The sequence below is a fragment of the Sturnira hondurensis genome, unplaced genomic scaffold, assembly GCF_014824575.4.
Source record: "Sturnira hondurensis isolate 20B ecotype Veracruz unplaced genomic scaffold, ASM1482457v3 Scaffold0016184, whole genome shotgun sequence".
Taxonomy (NCBI): Eukaryota; Metazoa; Chordata; class Mammalia; order Chiroptera; family Phyllostomidae; genus Sturnira; species Sturnira hondurensis.
Window position 1 is genome coordinate 3,107,002 of NW_028088815.1, and position 23,112 is coordinate 3,130,113.

Genomic DNA, 23,112 nt, shown 5'->3' on the forward strand with positions numbered 1-23,112 from the left:
TCATGAAATCCAAAGACCTACAGCCAAGATTGCTTTATCCAGCAAAACTTTCATTTAGAATGGAAGGACAGATAAAGTGCTTCTCAGATAAGGTCAAGTTCAAGGAGTTCATCATCACCAAGCCCTTATTATATGAAATGCTAAAGGGACTTATATAAGAAAAAGAAGATGAAAAATATTAACAGTGAAAGGACAGCAAACACACAGTTATTAACAACCACACCTAAAACAAAAGCAAACCAAGAAGACAGCTAGATCAGGAGTGGAACCATAGAAATGAAGAACACATGGAGGGTGGGAGGGGGAGAAGAGGGGAGAAGGCACAGAAAATAGCATAGATGGTAGGCAGAAAATAGATAGGGGGGAGGGCGAAATAGTGGGGGAAATATAGAATCCAAAGAACTTGAGACACGTGGTTATAAACTAAGGCGGGGAGAATGGTGGGGGAGGGAGGGTGTGGGTGGAGGGGATTGAAGGGGGGGAATAGAACAACTGTAGTGGTATAATCAATAAAATATATTAAAAAAAATAAAGACATAAATCTATGTCTTCATAATGATATATTTTTAAAAAGCTATATTTTGAGTTAACTCAAAAACCAGAAAATAAAAGTAAAGGAGTATGTGTTTTTCTTGCTTAGAAAGAATGAATTATACCACAGGGAAACCAAACAAATATATTCCAATTAATGAAAAAGATTTCAAAATTAAAATATCATCATTTTGCAACCCAATGAAGTTCTAGATATAGGCAGTAAGGATCACAAGCTGCTTAGATTTTACCAAGGTCTAACAAGATATTACATGCCTCCTACATACAGTGTAGGCCAAAGGGATCAAAACGTGAGTCTGATCCCATCTCTGAATCCAGGTACCAATTTGTAGGATATACCAAGAATGGAGGAAAACACTGAGTTGCATCATGATTATAGAATCAGCTAAGTCAAGACTGAGGAAAACTATAGGTCAAATGGCCAAAGGTTCTTCAACAGATAAACTGTAAGAAAAGGAATGTATGTGAGAACATATGGCTTAAGAGAAATTTGGAAGACAAATCAAAGTTGAAAATAAAACAAATGAACAAGATAAATCATAATGTCCAGGGATACACATTTGGGCAATAAAATTTTTAAATGCAAGAAAATAACTACTATAAATGTCAAAATTGTGGCTACCTATAGAGATCAAAGGTTAGGATAAAGTGGATCATACAGAAGGCCATCTAGGATTCAAGGCAAATGTCTAATATCTGCATGTATATAATGATTACAAGATCATTCATGTTACGTAATCCACACATTTGTTTGGTGTCATTTTCCTGTCTTTTATCTTACAATGAAAAAATGTTAAACGATTTCAGATAGCCAGCAGCTTTTGGAATGAAGCCAGCACCGGGACCAGTAGCAGCTAGAGCAGTACCCACAGCCAGTGCAGTGTTTCTCACACTAGTTTGCCTTCTTGGCTTTTTAAAAATAAAATAATGAAATGAAATGAAATAGTGCATTCTCAGTTTGACTGGGTGCTTCAGTAGACCATTATTTTGTACAAAGGGCAGCATGGTGAAATGGTAACAATTACTGCCACTATAGGGTGAGGTAGAAACTGTAAAGAGCAAAACCATCAGCTTCACTGGGTTGGACATGGAGTGCCATGACAGGATCTGGACTCTAGCATCACTACTTCCCAAATACTAAAATTTTGCTCTTTGTATGACATGAGCTCATGAGGATAGTGGCAGAAGGATTGATCAAGGAGTCCCACCTTACTAACATTTGCAAAGAAAAAGGATCTTCCTGTACCAGGAGCACTGCTGAAATCACAGAAGAACTGGGACTGCATTCTCTGAGCAATAGAAACCAGGCAATGAGGTCACCTACACCAGCAGTGAAGGACAGCTGTGTAAAGGACTAGCTTGCTGTCCAATCCACAATGAAACCAAAAGCCAACATAAAGAACTCATCCTCCACCTACTTCTTCCTCTCCCTCTCACTACTTCCATTTATCTCACCAGTGGCAAATTGTGCTCACTATGTTTCTGGTCACAGTGTATCACACTATGCTGTAAACGTGGCAGGCCCAACTTGCAAACAGATTTCTTATTCAATGTAAATAATTTAGTTTCCAAGGACACCATTTCTAATACTTCTATGCAACAGCCCTCAGGCTTTTTTTTTTTTTTAAGTTAAAAGCAAAGAAACCACTCAGTTTTGTATGAGGAAGAAATTTTAGGCAAGTTGGCACTTACACTCCAAAGATTTACTGTGCAAGAAGGTAAGGTTCCCCCTGTCAACTTTTTGAAATACTTTTTGAAACCTATTTTGGTAGTTCGTTTTAATCAGCACTCAGTGTACTTCTCACAATAATCACTAAAAAATAAAGGATGAAGAGTAAATGGCCTCCTGAGCAAGATGATGGCATTGGTAAACACCACATCCTTCCACAAACACATCAAAATTATAACCAAATTATTAACAACCATCATACAGAACAACTTGAAATCTGGCTGAGTAGAAGTCCTACGACTAGGGTATTAAAGAAGAAGCCACATTGAGAGTGGAGGAGGTGCAGAAAGGGTGTTGGTCCCACACCCACATGTGGCAGATAAAAAGTGAGAGGGATACCGAAACATGCAGAGGACTCCCCTGAGGAGGGATTCCAGCCCCACACCAGGACCCCCAACCAAAGGTTTCAGTGTCAAGAAAAGAAGTCCCCATTACTTCTGGCCATGAAAACCAGAGGGTATTATAGCTGACTGAGAAGAAGGACTTCTGCAGTTTCAAGCAGTTCCTCTTAAAATGGCATGCAAATAGACTTAAAAGGGCATGCAAATAGACCCACTCTCTCAGCTCCAGTGCTGGGGCAGCAGCTTGAAAGGCACCAAAGACCTACAGGAAGGAATTGAATTATTTGGCATTAGAGCAAGAGCTTGGGGGTGGGGGCCAGCTTTCTCCCAGAGAGAACTGCTGGCAGAGGCCATAATTTTGTTGATGAGCCCTCTCCATACAAAGCAGACAGAAGAGAACCATATCTGAGACTCCATCTGCCTAGCTCACACTGTTTGCCCTGCCCTGGTGATTTCCTAAAGCCCTACTACACCCAACTTTCAAGCCCACCCAAGCTATTTCCAGTGGCTTTTCCATGCAAATAGGCTGTCTTGGCTCATGCTTCATATTTCCCTAAAATCTTTAGACAAGCAGCATTCAGCCTAGGCATGACCTGGACCTCTCCCTATGTGGCTCCAGGCCTGGCACTAGCATCAACCAGTCTTAGTTCACAGCTTGGTTTCACCTGGGGATCTCCAAGCCCAGCACAAGTAGCAGCTACTTCAGACCACTTTGTAGATCCTACTGGGTGCCCCCAGGAAAAACACAGGCAGTAGCTGACTTTGGTCTGCACCTCACTGTAGGGCCAAGAGCCAGCATACCTAGTAGACATTTTCAGACCATATCAAAGCATCATAACCCAACCATCTCAAGTGACACACTAAAGGGAAGGACTAAGTGGACACTAGAGCCCCAATGAAGTACTGCATGTTGCCTTGTGTAATGCTCACTTTTTGCCCAAATTTTTGAAAGAAAAAAAAGGGCACTATACATTAGTACCTGAAATATCTCATATCTATTCTTGTGTTTTGTAATTACATGTTACACAAAATTTATTGTACCATAATATGTTCAAAAATAAATGCTAAAATTCATTTATAATGTAAAATACAAATATCTAAATATAAATGAATTAAAAATTTGAATTAAAAATTAAAACAAAATATTTTTTTCCTGAAAGTTTGGTCCAAAAACATGAATGCACATATACATGGCAAAATACAGTAAGTCCTGCTCTATGGTGTGGGCTCCGCTGATTCTTCATGGTGATCAGAGGTCAACAGTCAGTGGTCAAATCCAGTCCTTATAGCTGGTAGGCCTGAGGGTAAATCCCTCCCATTGACATACCAACAGAAATCAAGGCTCAACTAAAATAGGACAGTGCACACAGCCCACACCAAGGGTGCACTCAAATGCCCACCTTGGGGCATCAAGGAAGTTGCATCATGGGACCCTACAGGACAACTACATTAGGCCACTCTGCCAAGCCCAGAAGATGTCGCAGCTCTACCTAGTACATAGAAACGAACACAGAGAGGTTGTCAAAATGAAGAGACAAAGGAACATGGCCCAAATGAAATAACAGATCAAAGCTCCAGAAAAATAACTAAACAAAGTGGAGACAAGCAATCTATTAAATGCAGAGTTCAAAACTGTAGTTATAAGGATGCTCAATGAACTTAGTGAATACATCAACAGCATCAAAAATGACCAGTCAGAAATGAAGGACGCACTAACTGAAATGAACAATTTACAGAGAATCAAGAGTAGAGTACATGAAACCAAGAATAAAATCAGCGATTTGGAATATAAGGAAGCAAAAAACACCCAATCAGATCTCTGTTGGGTCATTTTGGTTTCCTGAAGCTCATTCTGTAGTATAGGAGTGGACAAACCTTTTCTGTAAAAGTCCATATAGCATATATGTTTGGCTTTGTAGGCCATATGATCTCTCATTAAGTGCTCGATCATAGTAAGAAACACCCAATCAGAACAGGAAGAAAAAAGAATTAAAAAAGGGGGATAGTGTAAGGAGCCTCTAGAACAACTTCATGTGTACTAACATTTGCATCATGGGGGTGCCGAAAAGAAAAGAGAGAGAGAAGGAATTTAGAAAAATAATGACAGAAAACTTCCCTAACTTGGTGAAGGAAATGGACATACAAGTCTAGGAGGTACAGAAAATCCCAAGCAAGATGACCCCAAAGAGGCCCACACCAAGACACATCTTAATTAAAATGGCAAAAGTTAAATACAGAGAGAAAAATCTTAAAAGCAACAAGAAAAAATCAGTTACCTACAAGGGAGTTCCCAAAGGACTGATTTCTCAACAGAAATTTTATAGGCTAGAAGGGATTGGCAAGAAATATTCCAAGTGATAGAAAGGATCCACAACCAATATTACTCTACCTAGCAAAGCTATCATTTAGGACAGATAAAGAGCTTCCCAGACAAGAAAAAGCTAAAGCAGTTCATGACCACCAAACCAGTATTGTATAAAATATTAAAGGGTCTTCTTTAAGATCAAAACTATGAACAATAAAATAACAATACATACATATCTTTCAACAATTAAATATATAAATAAACAAACAAGCAGAACAGAAACAGACTCATATATACATAGAACAATTTTGAGAGTTACCAGGTGATAGGAGGGTTGGTGATGGGTGAAAACGGTGACACATTCAGAAGCACAAATTGCCATAGTGGGGTGGGCAGCATCATCCTGCACACCAAAAGACTGTGGTTTGACATACCTAGACTGTGGGTTCTATAACTGGTTGGGGTGAGTACAGGAGGCAATAAATAGACATTTCTCACATCCACGCTTGTTTGTTTCTGTTTCTCTCTCTCTTTCTCTCTCCCCCCTCCCTTTCCTCTCCTTTTTTCTCTCTCTCACAGTTCCTATCTCTCTAAAATCAATAAATGTATCATCAAGTGAGGATTTTTTAAAAAGTACAAAGTGGTTGTCACAGAATAGTCATGGGAATGTAAAGTACAGCATAGGGAATATAGTCAATTATATTCTAATAACTGTTCATGGTGTCAGATGGGTGCAAGATTTATCAGGATGATCACTTAGTTAGTTACATAATGTCTAATCAATAGGGTGTGCACCTGAAATGAATATACTAACATGTCATAATTAAAAAAATAAAAATAATTTTAAATAGAAAAAAAAGAATAGCCGCATACTAAAATGAGACTACCTGAATGTTCAAAAGATAACAATCAAATGACAGTAACATTCCTAGTGTGGTAACGAATAAATACCATTTGGCTGTATCTTTATCCCAGATGAGGTACAAGGTATAGGGGTTAGCACATTCACCACTACTGTTTGACGTTCTACTGGAGATCTCAGGCTGTGTAGCGTGACTGTGCACAATTAGAGAAAACTGAAGTACAAATCCTCATTCGTTTTCCCCAAGACTGACTGTGGGGCATCCAAAAAGGGAGGAGCAGAATAACCCAATAAAAGAGTACCATCAGCCTCCAACCCCCTAAATTTACAGGAGTCATTTCTTTAAGAGCTAGCCAGCTCATTGTAAATTAAGAACCCAATTTATGGGACTCATTTGAAAAAAAAACACTAAGGAATTTGACTGTTATAGGGGATGGGTAGTGGGATAGGGGACAGATTTTATTTTTAAATTATAAACTTATAAATAAAACATAACGTTTTCATTTGTTTAGGAAGCTAGTTGCAAGGTCAGTTGAAATCGAATGGTACACAAACTATATTTTTAATATTTTTAAAGATTTTTATTTCTTTATCTTTAGAGGGGAAGGGAAGGAGAGAGGGAGAGAAATATCAATGTATGGTTGCCTCCTGTGCATCCCCTCCTGGGAACTGGCCTGCAACCCAGGCATGTGCCCTGACTGGGAATCGAACTGCGATCCTCTGGTTTGCAAGCTCACGCTCAATCCACTGAGCTACACCAGCCAGGACTGATACACAAACTATTGAACTTATGGTACATGCTGTATATACAGTCACTGAGTTTAACCAAAGGAATCTGTGTCCCTCTTTTTAATATTACCAATATCTGGATTTCATTCAGTCTAATGTATACTTTGTATTAAGTGTCTACTTGGCACAATACACTCAAGTAATATTATTACTTCCAGATGATAGTCAGGTCCAATATTTAATTAGAAAAATAAAGTAGAGGTAACTTTCCCTGTTGTAACCATTGGCAGAAGTCAGGTTTTCTAATTGAGGAATACAGATCAACATAAAACCTTGTTTTTCATGCAGAAGGAGTGAACACTGCAGCAAGAGAATACTTTCTATATCTAATATTTGGTCACAAAATGATTTCAATTTATATTTTCCAGCTGTTACTAAGTCAAAATATGGTTAACTTCTCTCATTAAATGTTTTGGTTTCTGAGATATTTAGGGCAAAGAAGAGGTTTGGGGTACATACCAATTTAATAAATAAACATTTAAATAAATAAACTATAAATGTCTGAATACCTGCAGTTTTGGGATAAGGTTTTCATGCTTATTCAAAATTCTAGTTACTATATTCTATATTAATTTTAGAAATGTTCTTTCTATTTTAGAAGGTTAAGGTTTGTTAGTGTTCGCCATTTTTCTAATGCATATCTGATTCCTTCTTTTTATTTCTCTGTAATTAACACTAATACATATTTCCATCTCTATTTCAATTTCTAATTGATTGTAAAGAAGAAAGAGGGTGTGTGAATTAAGCTTCAACATACAAATACTAAAAACAGATGAGTTAACATAAACCTGTGTGGGCTGTTAAGTGGGGTTTTTTTCCTTTGAGAAACGTAGATGCAATAACATGTCCAGCTGAAAAATTGATTCTAGTTTCTAGTGTTTAGAATGCAAATGAAGTATCCTTTTTTTTTCTGTTTCTGTAAGTGTTATTAGAGAAAACAGAAATAAATTTCTATGATTAGTTGCACAGATTTTCTTTATCCCATAAAATTTTAGACTGCTTGCACTGCTAAGAATCAAAGGAAAGCAATATAGAGGATACTCAAAGAAAATGGATTCAATAACATTTTTTGCAATAACACTAAGAAAATTTGAGTTAAATAATAAGTCAGGCTTTGAGATGAATTTTAGCCTCTCTCCTCTAAAGAAATTCCAGTTGTAATAGCACATATAGGGGGAATAGGATTGTTTTTAATTAGTATTTATTAAAAAACATACCTTGCCAAAGTTGTGTTCCACTTTTTCCTATCAGTAGAACATTTTTAAAAACACTTTTGCAAAATATTGATAATCAGTTCAATGACACTAAAATTTGGGGGGTAAAATTGTTAAACTTATCACTCAGCTACCTGGCATTTTCAAGAAGTTTATTTTTGCTTTATATTATAACAGTAGTAACACTTTAACTTAAAATGTGGGTACAAATTTTAAAGTTTTCCTTTTAGATGTATCTTTTAAGAGAATGAGGTAAGAAGGTTCAAATTTAAATTTGGTATGTATTGCTAAAATTCTTCTTATATAAACTGGTCATAGAAATTGTTTAATGACAAAGTTATTTCTTTCTTTTTTACTTCATAGAAAACTTTTATATTCCTACTATTATGGATATTAAAAATGAGTTGCTTTCATTTCTCCCTGATTCAATTATTTTTATTGTTTATGAATATGGAAATTAATTGGTACTTTTGAATTGAACAAATATTTTTCCAGTTCAATTTTGAAATACACCTTATAACAACTATGAAACTAGATGAACAGTTTTACAGATTAAGTTAAAAAATTTAAGATTTAATAACATTTAAATTAGAATAAAAGGATATTAATGTAGATATCTGATGACTCACCTTCCTGTTCATTCCTCACTGTCTATTTATATTTACTACTAGTAGTAAATGAGAATAGTAAGCTGATAAACTGGTGAGAAAGGCTAGAGATCATTTGTTTAGTCCAAATATTAGATATTAAATTTAATTTTAAAACTTTTAAAATTGATCCAGGGAATTATCTGAATTATGTATTTTTATATTTCCTTTGAAAATATTTATAAATTTATTTTAATATTTACTACAAGTAGAAGTCCTTCCAAACCCCTTGTTTAATTTACTGCTTTTTGGAACACATCAAGTTTTCTATACCACCACTGGAAAGAATTAAGAGTCATATGATTTGAATAAAGCAGGGTCTACCTCCAGTTGGGAAATTCTTTTTTGTTACCAAACCCAATTGCTGTGCTCTAGTACAGCCTACATTATAAAGCTTATTTCAAATACGAATGGAATACTAAAAAGCAGAGACCATGATTTTCAATTAATTGCTTTGAGCAACTGAGTAATTCCTCATAGTACTCAAGACTAGTTTAACCTGTCAACCTGCTCCTTTCACCTTTATTTTGGTTATTAATAAGGTTGCAATGAAATGATCATGACAATAGATGTGGTAGAATGACCCAATATCTCTAAGTGGGAAACATTTTTTAAAGCTTGAGAGGCATAAAGAACGAGGAATGTAATAGTACTAATAATAAAAACACAACATTTACTTACTTATCACTGTTTACAAGGCATTGTATTAAGGCTTACTTTATACTAAAAAATCATTTTATAGATAAACATTTCAGTCATTAGGGTCTAGTTTTTTACAAAGTTAGAAGGTTTTCAATTTATTCTAGAATTACACAGTAACATCTTAGTTTGTATAAAATTTTAGATTATAAGTTTTTTAGATTTATCCCTCAAACAATAGAGCTAAAAACCAGCAAAACGCAAAACATAATCATCTCTACTTAGCATGTCAGTAAAATTAGGTTCTGAGAGAATAATTCAATCCCCCACAGTCCCTAAATAGGTAGAATGACAGAAACAAGACTAAGACCTAAACCAGAGCTTTTTTCTGAGACTCTGATGTCCCTTCATACCCATTCCACATGCTTCTGAATAGGTTCAGGTGGCCCAGTGCTCATTCAACAAGTCAAAGACCAGGTGCTGACTGCTGGGAAGTGATCATATATCAGGTTTGCCTGGCACAGTTATAGGACTCACCTATGACCCCAGCGCCTATCCTTTCAATTCTCAAAAGCATGCTGGTGTGGACAGATCTGGTTTCTGCACACAAAGAGTTTATAATCTAGTAGAACAAGCAATACATACCAAATAAGAAAAACAATACGTAGTAGAGAATGGTAAATGCATTAAAAGAGATGAAAACTCAGGCACTTAATGTGAAGAATGGGGGAGTCAGGAAAGGCTTCATAAAAAAGATCAGCAGTCGAGGGAAAGACAATTAGGATTTGGAAAAGTAGCATGGGAGAACAAACATTTAAGTGTATAAGAAAACACCTTTCTCACTGGCCTGTAAATGGTTCTGCGCTCACCAGAGAGTGATGATGAGAATATACACAGCCAGTGCTCATCCAAAAGGGTCTCTTCTCTACCTCTTAAGACCTACAACAACCAGATCTCAAGTGTACATTTCTTCAGTATCCTAGTAACTCTTAAAGGCATGCATTCACTCTACAAGTGCCAGCCAAGTATCCCACAGTGTCAGGCACTGTCCTAAGTCCAGTGATACAATGATGGGCAAGACAGAGGTGTATCACTAAACTCCCTTAGTTGACAAACCAACCAGAAGACATGAATGATACAACAAGCAATTGAAATCACAATACAGCATGAGTACTATGAGAGTACTATAGGAAACTGATCATGGTAACTGGAATAAAGCATACCCAGAAACTGGTATTGAGCTGGGTGTTAGCCAGCTCAATAAAGTATATTAGAATGGCACTTCTGTATGTAAAGTGCCAATAATTCAATCATCAACTGCAAAAATAATAAAAGACAAAGGGATTCTTTCCAGACAAAAATTCCTTCCTTTTTGTATCAGAGATTTTTTTTTCCACTGAGTTCATACTAGATACTGCTACAATTTTAACATGCTCAAATCACCTGATATTTCTGTCTTTCTCAGAAAGTCCAACCAGGGCCTTCCTGACCTTCCAAAAATAAATGAGCCTTCAGCCTGAAATTTTCTCCCTTCATTGAAGTCAAGTCTTGCAACTGATGAGGGGAAAAACTTGACATTATATATAATAGATTAAGCTTCATTTTTATCAACTATCAGTAAGCATGAGCATTAATTGCAGTAAAATTATACTCTTAAAATGTTTTATTAGCCAGCATGACTCATGTCAAATGTATGCTATCATCAACCTTACGTAATCTTTTGAAGTTCTTAAGTTATGGCTAACGTCACCTATACCCCTCTTACTTCCTATGATACTTAAATCATACAAAACAATTGGCAAGCATGATTTATAATAATAGGCAGTAATTAGAAGCAATAGAGTATAATGGTTAACAGCAAAGACTGTGGAATCTGCCTGAACTCTAGTTCTACCAAAAACTATCTGGTTGGCCTTGGATAAGTTATTTAATTACTCTGTGAGTCAGTTTTTGTATCTGTGAGGATTAAATGAATTAATATGTTTAAAGCACCTAGGACAGAGGAGAGCCACAGTAAGCTTCTGCATAAGTGTGAAGGAATTTAGAAGTCACAGTTACACAGTTGTTAGCTGGTAAGGACTCCCCTCCCACCCTGTTGTGTGAAGCTCTTTAATGCATTACAAAAGCCTTGTTCCTGAGATGGTAATACTGCTGTTGACCCCTTAGCCACAACTAAATCAGACCCTTCCTGAAGAGGCTGAACAGACCTCTTCCCCATACCTTTCATCTCTTCCTCTCAACTGCTCCTTTCTCTGAGCCTAAAATCCTGTTTGCTTGCATACTTGCTGACACTTCCATCACAGACTAAAGTGCAGGCAAGAGCTCTTCCAAAAAAGAAAAAGACATTCTTCTCAAAGAAGTAAAGATGTTGAACAGACAAAAATTTTAAATGTCTACCACAATACAGTTGGCCCTCTAAATCTGTGGTTTTATATTCATGGATTCAACCAACCTCAGGTCAAAAATATTCAAAAAAAAACAAAGAAAATCCCAGAAAGTTCCAAAAGCAAAACTTGACATTTGCCATGGACTCACTCAGGCATTACACTGACTCCATGCAAGTGAAGCTATGTGTAGGTATACCCTGCTGTAGTCTATATACAAATATAGGTTGTATGGAAATACTACACTGGTTTATATAAGGGACTTGAGCATCCTCAGATTTTAGCATGTGCAAGAGGGATTGGGTCCTGGAACCAATCCCCTCAGATGTCAAGAGACAACTGTACAAATGAACAACTGCTCAGTATCCTCTGGTAACAGAAATTACAGAGTGAGTAAGCACAGATAGTGTTGGAAGACAGGCAGAAATGAAGTTATTATGAATACCACCTTGATGAATATAGGCTCTACAGACAACAGTAAGCCATTGAAGAATTCTGAAATATTTCAGGAAAATCAGTCTGGCAACAGCACTGAGATGGATCCAAGGAGTAAAGACTGAGGGAGAACAGTGGTCTGGGTGAAAAGGAGTAGGTGAGGAAGTAGTATAATAACAGCAATGGGAATTTAGCAGAGAGAAGAGTGGTGAGAAAAGCTGCAGCAATACTAACAGTAAAGCTACCAATGCATTTAGGGAGAATGACTGAAATAAAGTACAAGGGAGGAGTATAGTAAAAGATGACAATAAGATTTGTAGACCAGAAAACTTGATTGAAACACAAAGTCAAAAATCAGGTTTGATGACAAGGTTAAGTTTCATTTTGCAAATCAGTGACTTGTCAGCAGGACAACCAGGGTGACACCCCCATGGAAGGCATTCTTATGTGGACCTGAAAATGGCTTCAGCAAAGCAGACACCAAACCATAATAATTTCTTGGGATAAACTACTCTGTACTTGAAACCATAAAAAGCTCATACCACATTTACTATATAATCTCAACTGTCATATACTGTGAAGAACTTCTGACATATTTTAAATAGTTTACTCGTGTTATTATTACCTTAAACACATACTTCCAAAATAAAAGGGGATTTTGGAGTACTACTGCTCATGTTACAAATCTCTGTGGTTTAGAATGTGTTTCAGTTTTAAAAGCTCAATTTTGATAGTGTAGTTACTCTACTTGATTGATCAAAGACTTCAACTCTGATTTAATAATTTTTAATTATTTTAATAATTTTAAGTTATTTAATTACAAATAAACTTCAAATGTCTTTTTGCACATTTGGCTGCAATATCCACACTTGAATTTTAATAGAGAGTATTAGAAGTCATAAACAGCCATCAAAGACCAAATCCATGATCTGGGATGATATGCCAAGTCATTTTCACAGTATACTAAGGCCTCCCCACCATACGAATCAGAAAACAGCGCTCTAATGATACAATATTAATCAGCCACAAGCAACTTTCAACTATCATAAGAAGAGGATAAACTCTAGTGAAGGCATTCCAAGAAATGAAGGCCAACAACTCATGAAATGCAACTAATTAAAAATACATAATTCTGTCCCTTTCTGCTCTAGGCCCCATTGGCTGCTGTTGACATGGGCAAGTTTATGAAAACCAGGAAGGTGGTGCTGCTCCTGGCTGGACTAGACACTACTCCAGACACAAAGTAGTCATCATGAGGAATACTGATGATGGTACATCAGAACCACCCCTACAGGCACACTCTGGTAGCTGTAATTGGCCACTATCCCCACCAAGTGACAGCTGCCATGGACAAGAAAAAAAATCACCAAGAGGTCTAAGATCAAGTCTTTTGTGAAAGTTTATAACTATAATCAGCTCATGCTCACAAGGTGCTCTGTGGATATCTTGGACAAAACTGTCATCAACAAAGACATCTTCAGAGATCCTGCTCTGAAATGCAAGGTCCAACAAGAGGCCAAGGTCAAGTGTGAAGAGAGGAATGAGACCAGCAAAAACAAATGGTTCTTCCAGAAGCTGTGGTTTTAGATCTTTTTTGTTTCAGTCATTAAAAATTGAGACAATTAAAAAAAATACATACTCTATCTTCTTTAGGTTACCTATAATGAAGCCCTAAAGAAAAGTCAGTCCTTTTTCAATATTGTTGTCCACTCTAGCAGAGAATTTTCAAGTTAACATGTAAATTGATTTCAGGGTTGGTTGGTTTGTTTGTTTTTAAATGCGAGGACAGCACAGAAATGATCTTAGGCTGAAAAAGTATAATTTTATAGGTTTAAAATAAGAACCTTATTTTAATGAAACAATAAAAAACTATAATTATTGTTGGTAGTATTAAATGGTCATGATATAAATGCAAAGTAATTGCTTTAAACTTACTCATCTGTATATTTCTAAATAAAATAGAAAAAAGTTCTTTAAAATAATATCTCTATTGAGACACTGTTCCAGCCAAGATGGAGGCATAGGTAGATATACTTTGTCTCCTCACACAACCAAAAGAAGAATAAGAACAAATTTAAAACAAAAAAATAACCAGAACTGTCTGAAAATCAAACTATATGGATGTCTGACAATCAAGGAATTAAAGAAGAAATATTCATCCAGACCAATAGGAGGGAAGGAAATGAACAGCCAAGGTAGAGAGGACTGAAAGCAAGGCTACAGCTAGAGGACCAAAGGGAAAAAGGGGTAAGGCAGCAGACCACGCCAGTGAGGCAGGGCTAGCTGAACAGGAAACTAAAGACTTTAGCTAGATGTAAATTACCTCGGGGGTTGCCCTAGTGGGCAAAACTCCCAGTCTTACATGACAGTTTGTTGAAAAGTGGGGCTAGAATGGAGCAAGTGAGCCATATTGTTCCCTCTCAGACCCCTCCTCCACAAACAGCACCAAAATGCAGCAAAGAGGGTCACCCTACACTGGTGAATGCCTATGGCCCCACCCTCTACAACATAACAGATGTGCCAGCACAAAGCAATAGGACCCAAATAAAAAAAAATATCAAAACTCTAGAAAAAGAGCTAAGCGATGAACAAATAACAAACCTGTCTGATGCAGAATTTACAACACTGGTAATCAAGATGCTCACAGAACTGATGGAGCACAGTCACAAACTGAAGGAACAACTGAAGTTTACCCAAAGTGAAATAAAGCAAAATATACAGGGAACCAACAGTAAAGGGAAGGAAACTGGGACTGACATCAATAATCTGGAACAAAAGGAAAAAATAAACATCCAACTGGAACTGAATGAAGAAACAAGAATTCAAAAAAATGAGGAGAGGCTTAGGAACCTCCTGAACTACTTTAAGTGTTCCAACATCTGAATCATAGGGGTACCAGAAGGAGAAAAGGAAGAGCAAGAAGTTGAAAACTTATTTGAAAAAATAATGAAGGAAACTTCCCCAATCTGGCAAAGGAAATAGGCTTCCAGGAAGTCCAGGAAGCACAGTGTGTCCAAAAAAAATTGGGCCCAAAGAAGAACACACCAAGACACATCATAATTACATTACCCAAGATTAAAGATAAAGAGAAAATCTTAAAAGTGGCAAGAAAAAAAGGAGAGAATCTTAGAAGCAGCAAGAAAAAAGGGTACTCATACAAAGGAGTACCCATAAGACTATCAGCTGATTCCTCAGAAGAAACTTACAGGCAAAAAGGGGCTGGAAAGAAGTATTTGAACCCATAAGGCAAGGACCTACATGCAAGATTACTCTATCCAGTAAAGCTGTCATTTAGAATGGGAAGGCAGACAAAGTGCTTCCCCGATAAGGTCAAGTTCAAGGAGTTCATCATTACCAAGCCATTATTATATGAAATATTAAAGCAACTCATCGAATAAATAAAAGATCAAAACTATGAACAGTAAAATGACAAAAAACTCACAACTATCAACAACTGAACCTAAAAAAAAACAAAAACAAACCAAGCAAACAACTAGAACAGGAACAGATTCACAGAAATGCAGATCACAAGGATAGTTATCAGTAGGGAGGGTGGGATAAGGGGAGGGCAGGGAATAAGAAGTATAATTGGTAGGCATACAATAGACAGGGGGGAGTTAAAAATAGTATAGGAAATAAAGAAGCCAAAGAATTTATATGTACATGAGCATAAAGGGGGGGAAATTGGGATAATTGTAATAGCATAATCAATAAAATACACTTAGAATATAAATAAATAAAAAGTAACAAGATGACTGCAAAAAAAAGAGAGAGTTGGAGGTGGTAGGAGAATGATAACTTGCCATATTAATTAGAATAGTCAGAGTTAAGTATCTTTAAAAGAATGACTTTGACTAATGGCCTACAAAAGCTACTGCAAATCTGAAGATACAGTATTTTAGAAACTAGCAAATGAAAGGGCCTTGAGGTTGTAAGCATACCTTACCTACAGAAAGAGCTAAAACACAGCAAATGAGAAAAAGAGTAAAATAATTTGGTCAGAAGCAGGACAGAGGAGTTGAAGGACTTTGGTTCTGACACTGAATGAAACAAAAAGCTATTAAATATGTCTTCTTGTCTGGTTTTTCACAGAGAAATCCTGATACCTGACTTACAGGTTGACAGATTTTGAGAATCTGGGTTTTGAGAATATATATGAAGGAGATAAAAATGAACTCTTGTAGACCAAATAGGAGGCAAACATGATGAAGAGGAGAGATACTAACAATTGGGATAAATGGTAGCACTGGTAGTGGTGAGAAGTGGTCAGATTCTACATTTATTTTGAAGGTAGAGCCAAGAAATTTAATTCCCTTTCTGAAATGTCCTTACCCACCCTGACCAGCATGGCTCAGTTGGTTGAACATCATCCTGCAACACAAAAGGTCACCAGTTTCACTGCTGGTCAGGGTACATTCCCGAATCGCAGGCCTGGTACCAAGTGAGAGGCAACTGAGTGATGCTTCTCTCACACATCAGTGTTTCTCTCCCTCTCCCTCCCTCCCTCCCCTCTCGTTAAAAATAAATAAATAAACTCTTTTTAAAAAACTGCAATGTCCTTTCCCTTCTGTATCTCATTCTTCTCTATTGTCATCTCTATCTAAATATTACCTATCTTCATGGCCTAGTTCAAATGCCACCTTCTTCATTATAATTTTCTAGACACTCCTTCTCCATCAAAATTAATCACTTCACCACCTGACTTCCAAAAGATCATTTATGACTCTCTTATGAGTTAAACTCTTCTCTGTTGTATCTCCTTCTTATAAAGTTCTTCAGGTAGTGACCCTGCTTCACCTTTGTATTCATCAGTATCTACCACATCAAAAGATACACGTCAATCAAATCAGATAAACTCTATGTTCCTCCTGGCTCAACAAATCCTAATTTTCTTCTATATGTATACTTCATACCTCTAATAATGCCACAATTATGAAACTCAGATTTACGCATATAAGGGCACAAAGTTTTCATGAGAGGAGAAAATTTCTGGGGAGGAAACAAGTAGCTATACAAATACAAAATACTCTTCTTCACTAATCCTTTCTACCCCTCTTATTTGAAGTTTGACAATTTTCTCTCCAGCTGTACCCAACCCCCAATGTACCTGAATTAATCACCACCTGTATACAACCCCTATTCTAGTTATACTTTGATTATTACAATTATCATACTGCTCTACACTTATGTGGTATAATAAACCTATTATGGAAGAGTCAGCCAGCTCACAACTTTCCTGAACTTCCCTTTTCCCAACCACAGCAAAAGACCACTCAACTGTAGTCCTTTTGAATGATTTGATCTTGACCCCTGAATACTGATGACTGTACCAAAAAGCAGCTACTCCCAACTAGATCTATGGCAGTTCCTTTCCTAAGAATGGGGAGAGTAAAAAAGAAACCTTCCTCTATCCAAGATGCCAGCCATATAAAGCCCATAAGCTCAGGGGCTATCAATTTGGTCTGCATGTTCCACTGGGCCACGTGAGCAGAGAAGCAGAGGAAGTAGTAAACAGGCTTACAAAAAGATTTCTAAGAATAAAGCATAAACACAAAGAGAAATAAAACCTGGCAGTTGGCCATTCTCTACTTACAATACTTTCCTCAAGCCCACCAATCTTCTCACTTTTGGATTCTTCCAAGTGCCCCTGTATAATATTTAGATACTTCTAGCTGCCCAACAACATCATTAAAGCAACTCACAGCTCTGACATTGATTCTCTAACAGTAATGGTTAAAGCTTTAAGCCCTGGGTTTCTAAACTTTTAAACTGAATATTAAAAAGTGACGGTTCTTTAAGTCCCCAAATCCAATAAAATGGACAGTCACAGAAGGAATCAAAACCCAATATCCATAAATAAGTTCCTGGAAAAGCAAAATCTGTGCCCTACTTTGTTTTTAATTGAGTACCTCTGGGTCTAGCACAATGGGATAGGAAAGCTTTTCAATAAATGTCTACTAAAGTACAAAATGTTGTTAACCCATTAAATGCCCCTATTCCCCTACCTTCAACACACACTCCACCAACACTTTTAGACAGAAACTCTTCTAAAAATATATCTCCTAATTCTGGATTTCTCCGCCATTCTCTCAGATGTGCCTCACTCAGCTTAGTCCTTAGGCTAGTTATCCTCATGGTCACCACATGGCTGGCTGCCAGAAGCACCAAGTCCTGTCATTCACCAAAGACCTAGGCAGAGGGAGGGAAAGAGAAACCTTGAGCACAAATACCTGTCTCTCTTAAAAATGGGAACATTTACCCCCCAAAAACCTCTCATTCTGTTTCATTAGCACAAACTGGCTTCATTGATTCATCCCTGAGTCAATTATTGTCAGAAAAGATAAGATGAACATAACTGGCATAAGTAAATCATCTATGGTGGGAAAGATGTTGGAGAGGTAAACTGTGCCCTGGAATGTAAGCATATGTGTGTCTACCATAGTTTATGTGGTATAACCATCACCTGCTAGCCAGAGAGAAAGCTAAAGAAGCAAATCAGTAATTAACACTGGTGGAAAGATAATGAGAGATATTTAAAAATGGCCACCTTAAAAATAAATACCATTTATTCCCTTTGCAGTCACACCTACCGACTAATGGCTCTTAGGATGTGAAGGGTCAGGGGTTCCCATGGGCTGTCTTACTAGAGTGTTTTTCAAAACTGAATAACCCAGGTTTAGGAAAATAAACCATTGTGGGAAGAGGAATGATTCTTGATATTAATAAGGGTGCAGTTTACTAAAAAGTAGATGATTTGCAAAGCGTAAATTAGAAGATAGTGCCCTGACTGGCGTGGTTCAGTGGGTTGGGCATCATTCCACAAACCAAAAGGGCATTGGTTCAATTCCCAGTCAGGGAACATGCCTGGGCTTCGGGCCAGGCCCCAGGTTGGGAGCATACAAGAGCCAGTTGATTGTTTCTCTCACACATTGACGTTTTTCTTTCTCCCTCTCTTTCCCCTCCTCTAAAAATAAATAAGTAAAATCTTTAAAAATTTTTAAAAATTAGCCCTGCCCGGTGTGGTTCAGTGGATTGAGTGCTGAGTGCAAACCAAAGGGTCGCAGGTTCAATTCCCAATCAGGGCACATGCCTGGGTTGCAAGCCAGGTCCTCAGTAGGGAGCACATGAGAGACACCTACACACTGATGTTTCTCTCCCTCTCTCCCTCCCTTCCCCTCTGTCTAAATAAAGAAAGAAAGAAAAGAAAATTTAAAAAACTAGACAGTAGCTTTGTTTCCACAGAGACATGTTTTCCTAAAAAACAGTAGGACAAAATTAAGGATTTAGGACTCTCCACACGCTGACCAGTACGATACTTGAATTTCTTCTACGGCACAATTTCTTGTCATATTTAGTATATAGTTTAAATTTTTATACTCTGCCTTGGCTGGTGTAGATCAGTAGATTGAGCGCGGGCCTGTGAACCAAAGGATCTCTGTTCGATTCCCAGTCAGGGCACATGCCTGGGTTGCAGGCCAGTTCCCAGCAGGGGACACATGAAAGGCAACAATACATTGATATTTCTCTCCCTCTCTCCTTCCCTTTCCCTCTAAAGATAAATAAATTTTTTAAAAAAATGTATACTCCTATTAGCATAACTACATTTAATCACATAATTCTTCAGTCTAATATGCATTCTTGTGATAATAGTAATAAAGAAGTATATCATATCACGTCACTACATGCTTAAAATCTCCTCCCAGTCTCCCCAAAACTGCTTATATTAAAATCCCATCTTCTTACAGTGGCCCTAACTGATCTTCCCTGAACCCATCTTTCCAATCTCATCCTCTAACACCTCCTCACTCATTATTCTCCTGTCACACCAGCTTGTTTCTCTGGATCCATTATGCTAATCTGATTCCTGCCTCAGAACATTTACACCTGCTATTCCCTCTGCCTGGAGAGAGCTTACCCCAGAGCTTCACATGCTGGCTACTTCTTCTCATCTTTCAGTTATTACAGTTCAAATGTCACAACCTTTTCTGCATCCCACCACCACTCACAACCCCCAGCACACACATCCACACCCACCCCAGCCAGACATACACACACCATGGGCCATGACCCTTCTACAGATGATTACCTTTTGGGTCAGACACTAATCCCTGATCCAATCAATTGTCAATAGAATGACAGGATCACATGATAAAGAAAGCTTGGTAATTTAAATAATAGGAACTGTATGCGATAAGGCAAGAAGCAAGAATCCAAGTAACAAGTCAAGTATTAGTGACCAAACTGAGCTGAAAACATAGAAATGGTTAACACAACAAGTCTACCACGATCTGTTTCCTAAAAGATCACGACAGTATTTAAAGCCAGAAAAGTAAATTATTACCACAATACAAACATTAGCTGTAGGTTTTCATCTTCTTTCCATAAAATACAGGTTTCAACTGTTTTCCTTATTCCTTAAAAACTTAGCAAGCCTAAACAGATGACATAGAAGTGACTTTGAACATCTCTAAGAGAATGCAGCCTGGAGAAATTATTAATCAGTATATAAATTATATTTACTAATAATTGTGGCTACTATAGAAACAATAATTATTGCTTTAGGCTACTTTAAGGTACAAATATTTAACTTTGTTATTATCCTGTAAAATTTGAGATAAAAATGACCATACAAACAAAAAATTAACAGTGAATAAAATGGGGTTAAATCTTGTGCCTATATTATTTGCTAAATAGGAATAAAACAGGATTCAAAGAAAGAAAAATATTCTAGAAACCAGTAATTCTGTATCTGGGGTGGCAGGACACCTACCAAGTGCCCAGAAGATGCTGCCTGAACCTCCCATCCATCTAAATCTGGGGTGTCATAGAAAATTATGTGTCAGCAATCAAAACCAGTGCTGCAGCACAACTATAGTGGTCCACTTCCAAATTCTTAAAAACCCACTTGGGGTTTGTCAGTAGGAGGTAAATTAAAGCCTTATGTATTGAGAAGCAAATAATTTGAAAAATGCACAGGGGCAATGAACCCTGAAGTTATCAGGCATCAAAATGACTATGAATGTGTTCTGAATAGTTTAGCTAAAAGATCTAAGTTTTCTGTTTTTCAACTATTTGCTAAAAATGTGTTAAGAACTGTTTAATGTGGCCCTTGTGTTTAAGATGCTACTTTTCAACTGTATGTAAAACTAAGGTTAATTTACTCAAGCATCTTCTCTAGTTTTTAAGTTGAAATAAACGCTACACAACAGCCAAGTAACTGAACAGGACAGAGTTTCTGAATCAAATTAAATAACCCAATGATTTTCTGGTAGCAAAAAATGCATTACTACATATAAAATTTATCAGATATTTTTAAGTGGAAAACATAAAAGAAAATCTGAATTAAACTGTAGTCTAGTCATATTAAGAAACTAATCTGAGAAATGTTGCTACAACTCCTAACCACTTTTAAAACAAAATTCTACCTCTAATATACAGTTCTATTCAAATACAAAAAGGAGGAAATCCAATTTCATATTACTGATTAGCTTTTTTGCAAAAAACAAACAGAAAAAGAAAACTTCACAGTTGAATGTTTAAAAACACACTTTCTATAAAGAAACTACTTAGTGTCCTGCAGAAATTTTCAGTAACAAGAAAAGTTAAAATGTAATCAGTATGATGGGAATATTTTCTTTGGTCTTTTTTAGTTCTGAGAATGTTTGAAGTCTTGAGTTATTTTTACATGCACTTCTTGAAAAAACTGATTTCTTTATTCTTATGCTTTATATCTTAAAATAGTTTGAAAATGGTAAAAACAGAAAAAATCAATTTTCTTTTTCAACAGGGGGTCCAAGCAAGGCTTCCTTTGCCAAGATTCAAGCAGATATTCTCACACACATCATGAGCATGTATTAGAGAATATCATTTAATGCTCATATTTAGATTTTTTCAATTTTTTAACAAAAACTTTAAGATGTTTACTAAACAAATAATAGATTTGAGAAACAGATGAAATATATGCTGCCTTATCTGACCCTAAGTGTAGTAGACCAAGTATCACTAAAACTATACAGTTAAGTGCTCGTTATATAAGAGGTAATTTGCCAATAATTGAAAAAAGCCTACAAAATTAACAAATGAATACTATCTGACACTGAAAAGCTGGCAATGGTTATAAAAGCTTTAGCCTTCTAAAACCATAATCAGAACTCCTGACCATTAATCAACTTTTTAACACTTCCCATCTGTACAAGCGCTCAAGGTAGTACTGTCACTTGACAAGTTGCTTAGCATTGCAAAATTTGATAATTCATGTCTTACTGAATTTTTACTGACTTGGAAGAAAATAAAACACCAATTAAAAGCAGATGTCACCTTTAATTCTAACTGGCTGACAAACTTCTAAATTTTTGACCAAATGGAGTGACAGAATGCATGTAGATGACAGTTTGGACAGTTAAATATTCAAAGTCACTGATATCCCCCACAAATTTGCAAGTGATTGTCCAGAACTTAATCCCATGAGGCTTTTATCTGGCAAGCATCCAAAAGGAATAGTTCCGAGCAGTCATCTAGAAGGTAAATGTATTGTTACACTTTTGCAAAGGCTACAAACACTGGTCAGAACATTACTAAACTAATACTCTCAAGATTTGTATCTTTATCTTTATACACATAAAAAAATTTCCAAAACAATGTTGCTCCATGTTGCTCCTCTATTAAAACTCTAGCTAACAAAAAACTAATGTACAGACATAATAAACTATGCTTAACATGCCTTCATTTTTAGATGATCTAAGAGCTAAATCACAACCAACTGAATTTACCATAAAATAATAATCTAACTTGAGTACTGATATTTTTCAGTTTCTTTCAATACTGTATTGTTGGTCATAAATTCACTTACTTTTGATTCTAGCCATGAATTCTGCACAAAACTTCTTGAATTCAATGTTTTGATACATATCAAAAAAATTAAATAAGTAGACAACAGATGACCCTACAAACACACATAATGGCAAAGTTGGCACCTACTTGCAATAAATCCAAATATCCAAAAATTTAAAAATATACTTAAAACATATAAAGAATTACATCTTTAATCTTCTAAGGATAGTTAGGCTAGCATTTCCTAACACTACTCCATCTGTGCATGAAGTAACTCAGAATAAAATCCTGAGTTCTAAAAATGCAAGCTTTTCTACAAAAAGAAAACTTCTGGATTTTCCCAAATACCTCAGTTTCAAAGACAACATTAACATGAAATCTTGTC

The 23,112-nt window shown here is 36.6% G+C and overlaps 1 protein-coding gene and 1 pseudogene across 1 annotated transcript in view; one reads left to right on the plus strand and one right to left on the minus strand.

Annotated features, from left to right (window-relative positions):
• PCCA (propionyl-CoA carboxylase subunit alpha) overlaps window positions 1-23,112 on the minus strand; it is a 468,144-nt gene that overhangs the window by 377,945 nt on the left and 67,087 nt on the right. The gene's annotated exons all lie outside the window — the stretch shown is intronic.
• LOC119000699 (60S ribosomal protein L27-like) lies at window positions 12,802-13,510 on the plus strand (annotated as a pseudogene).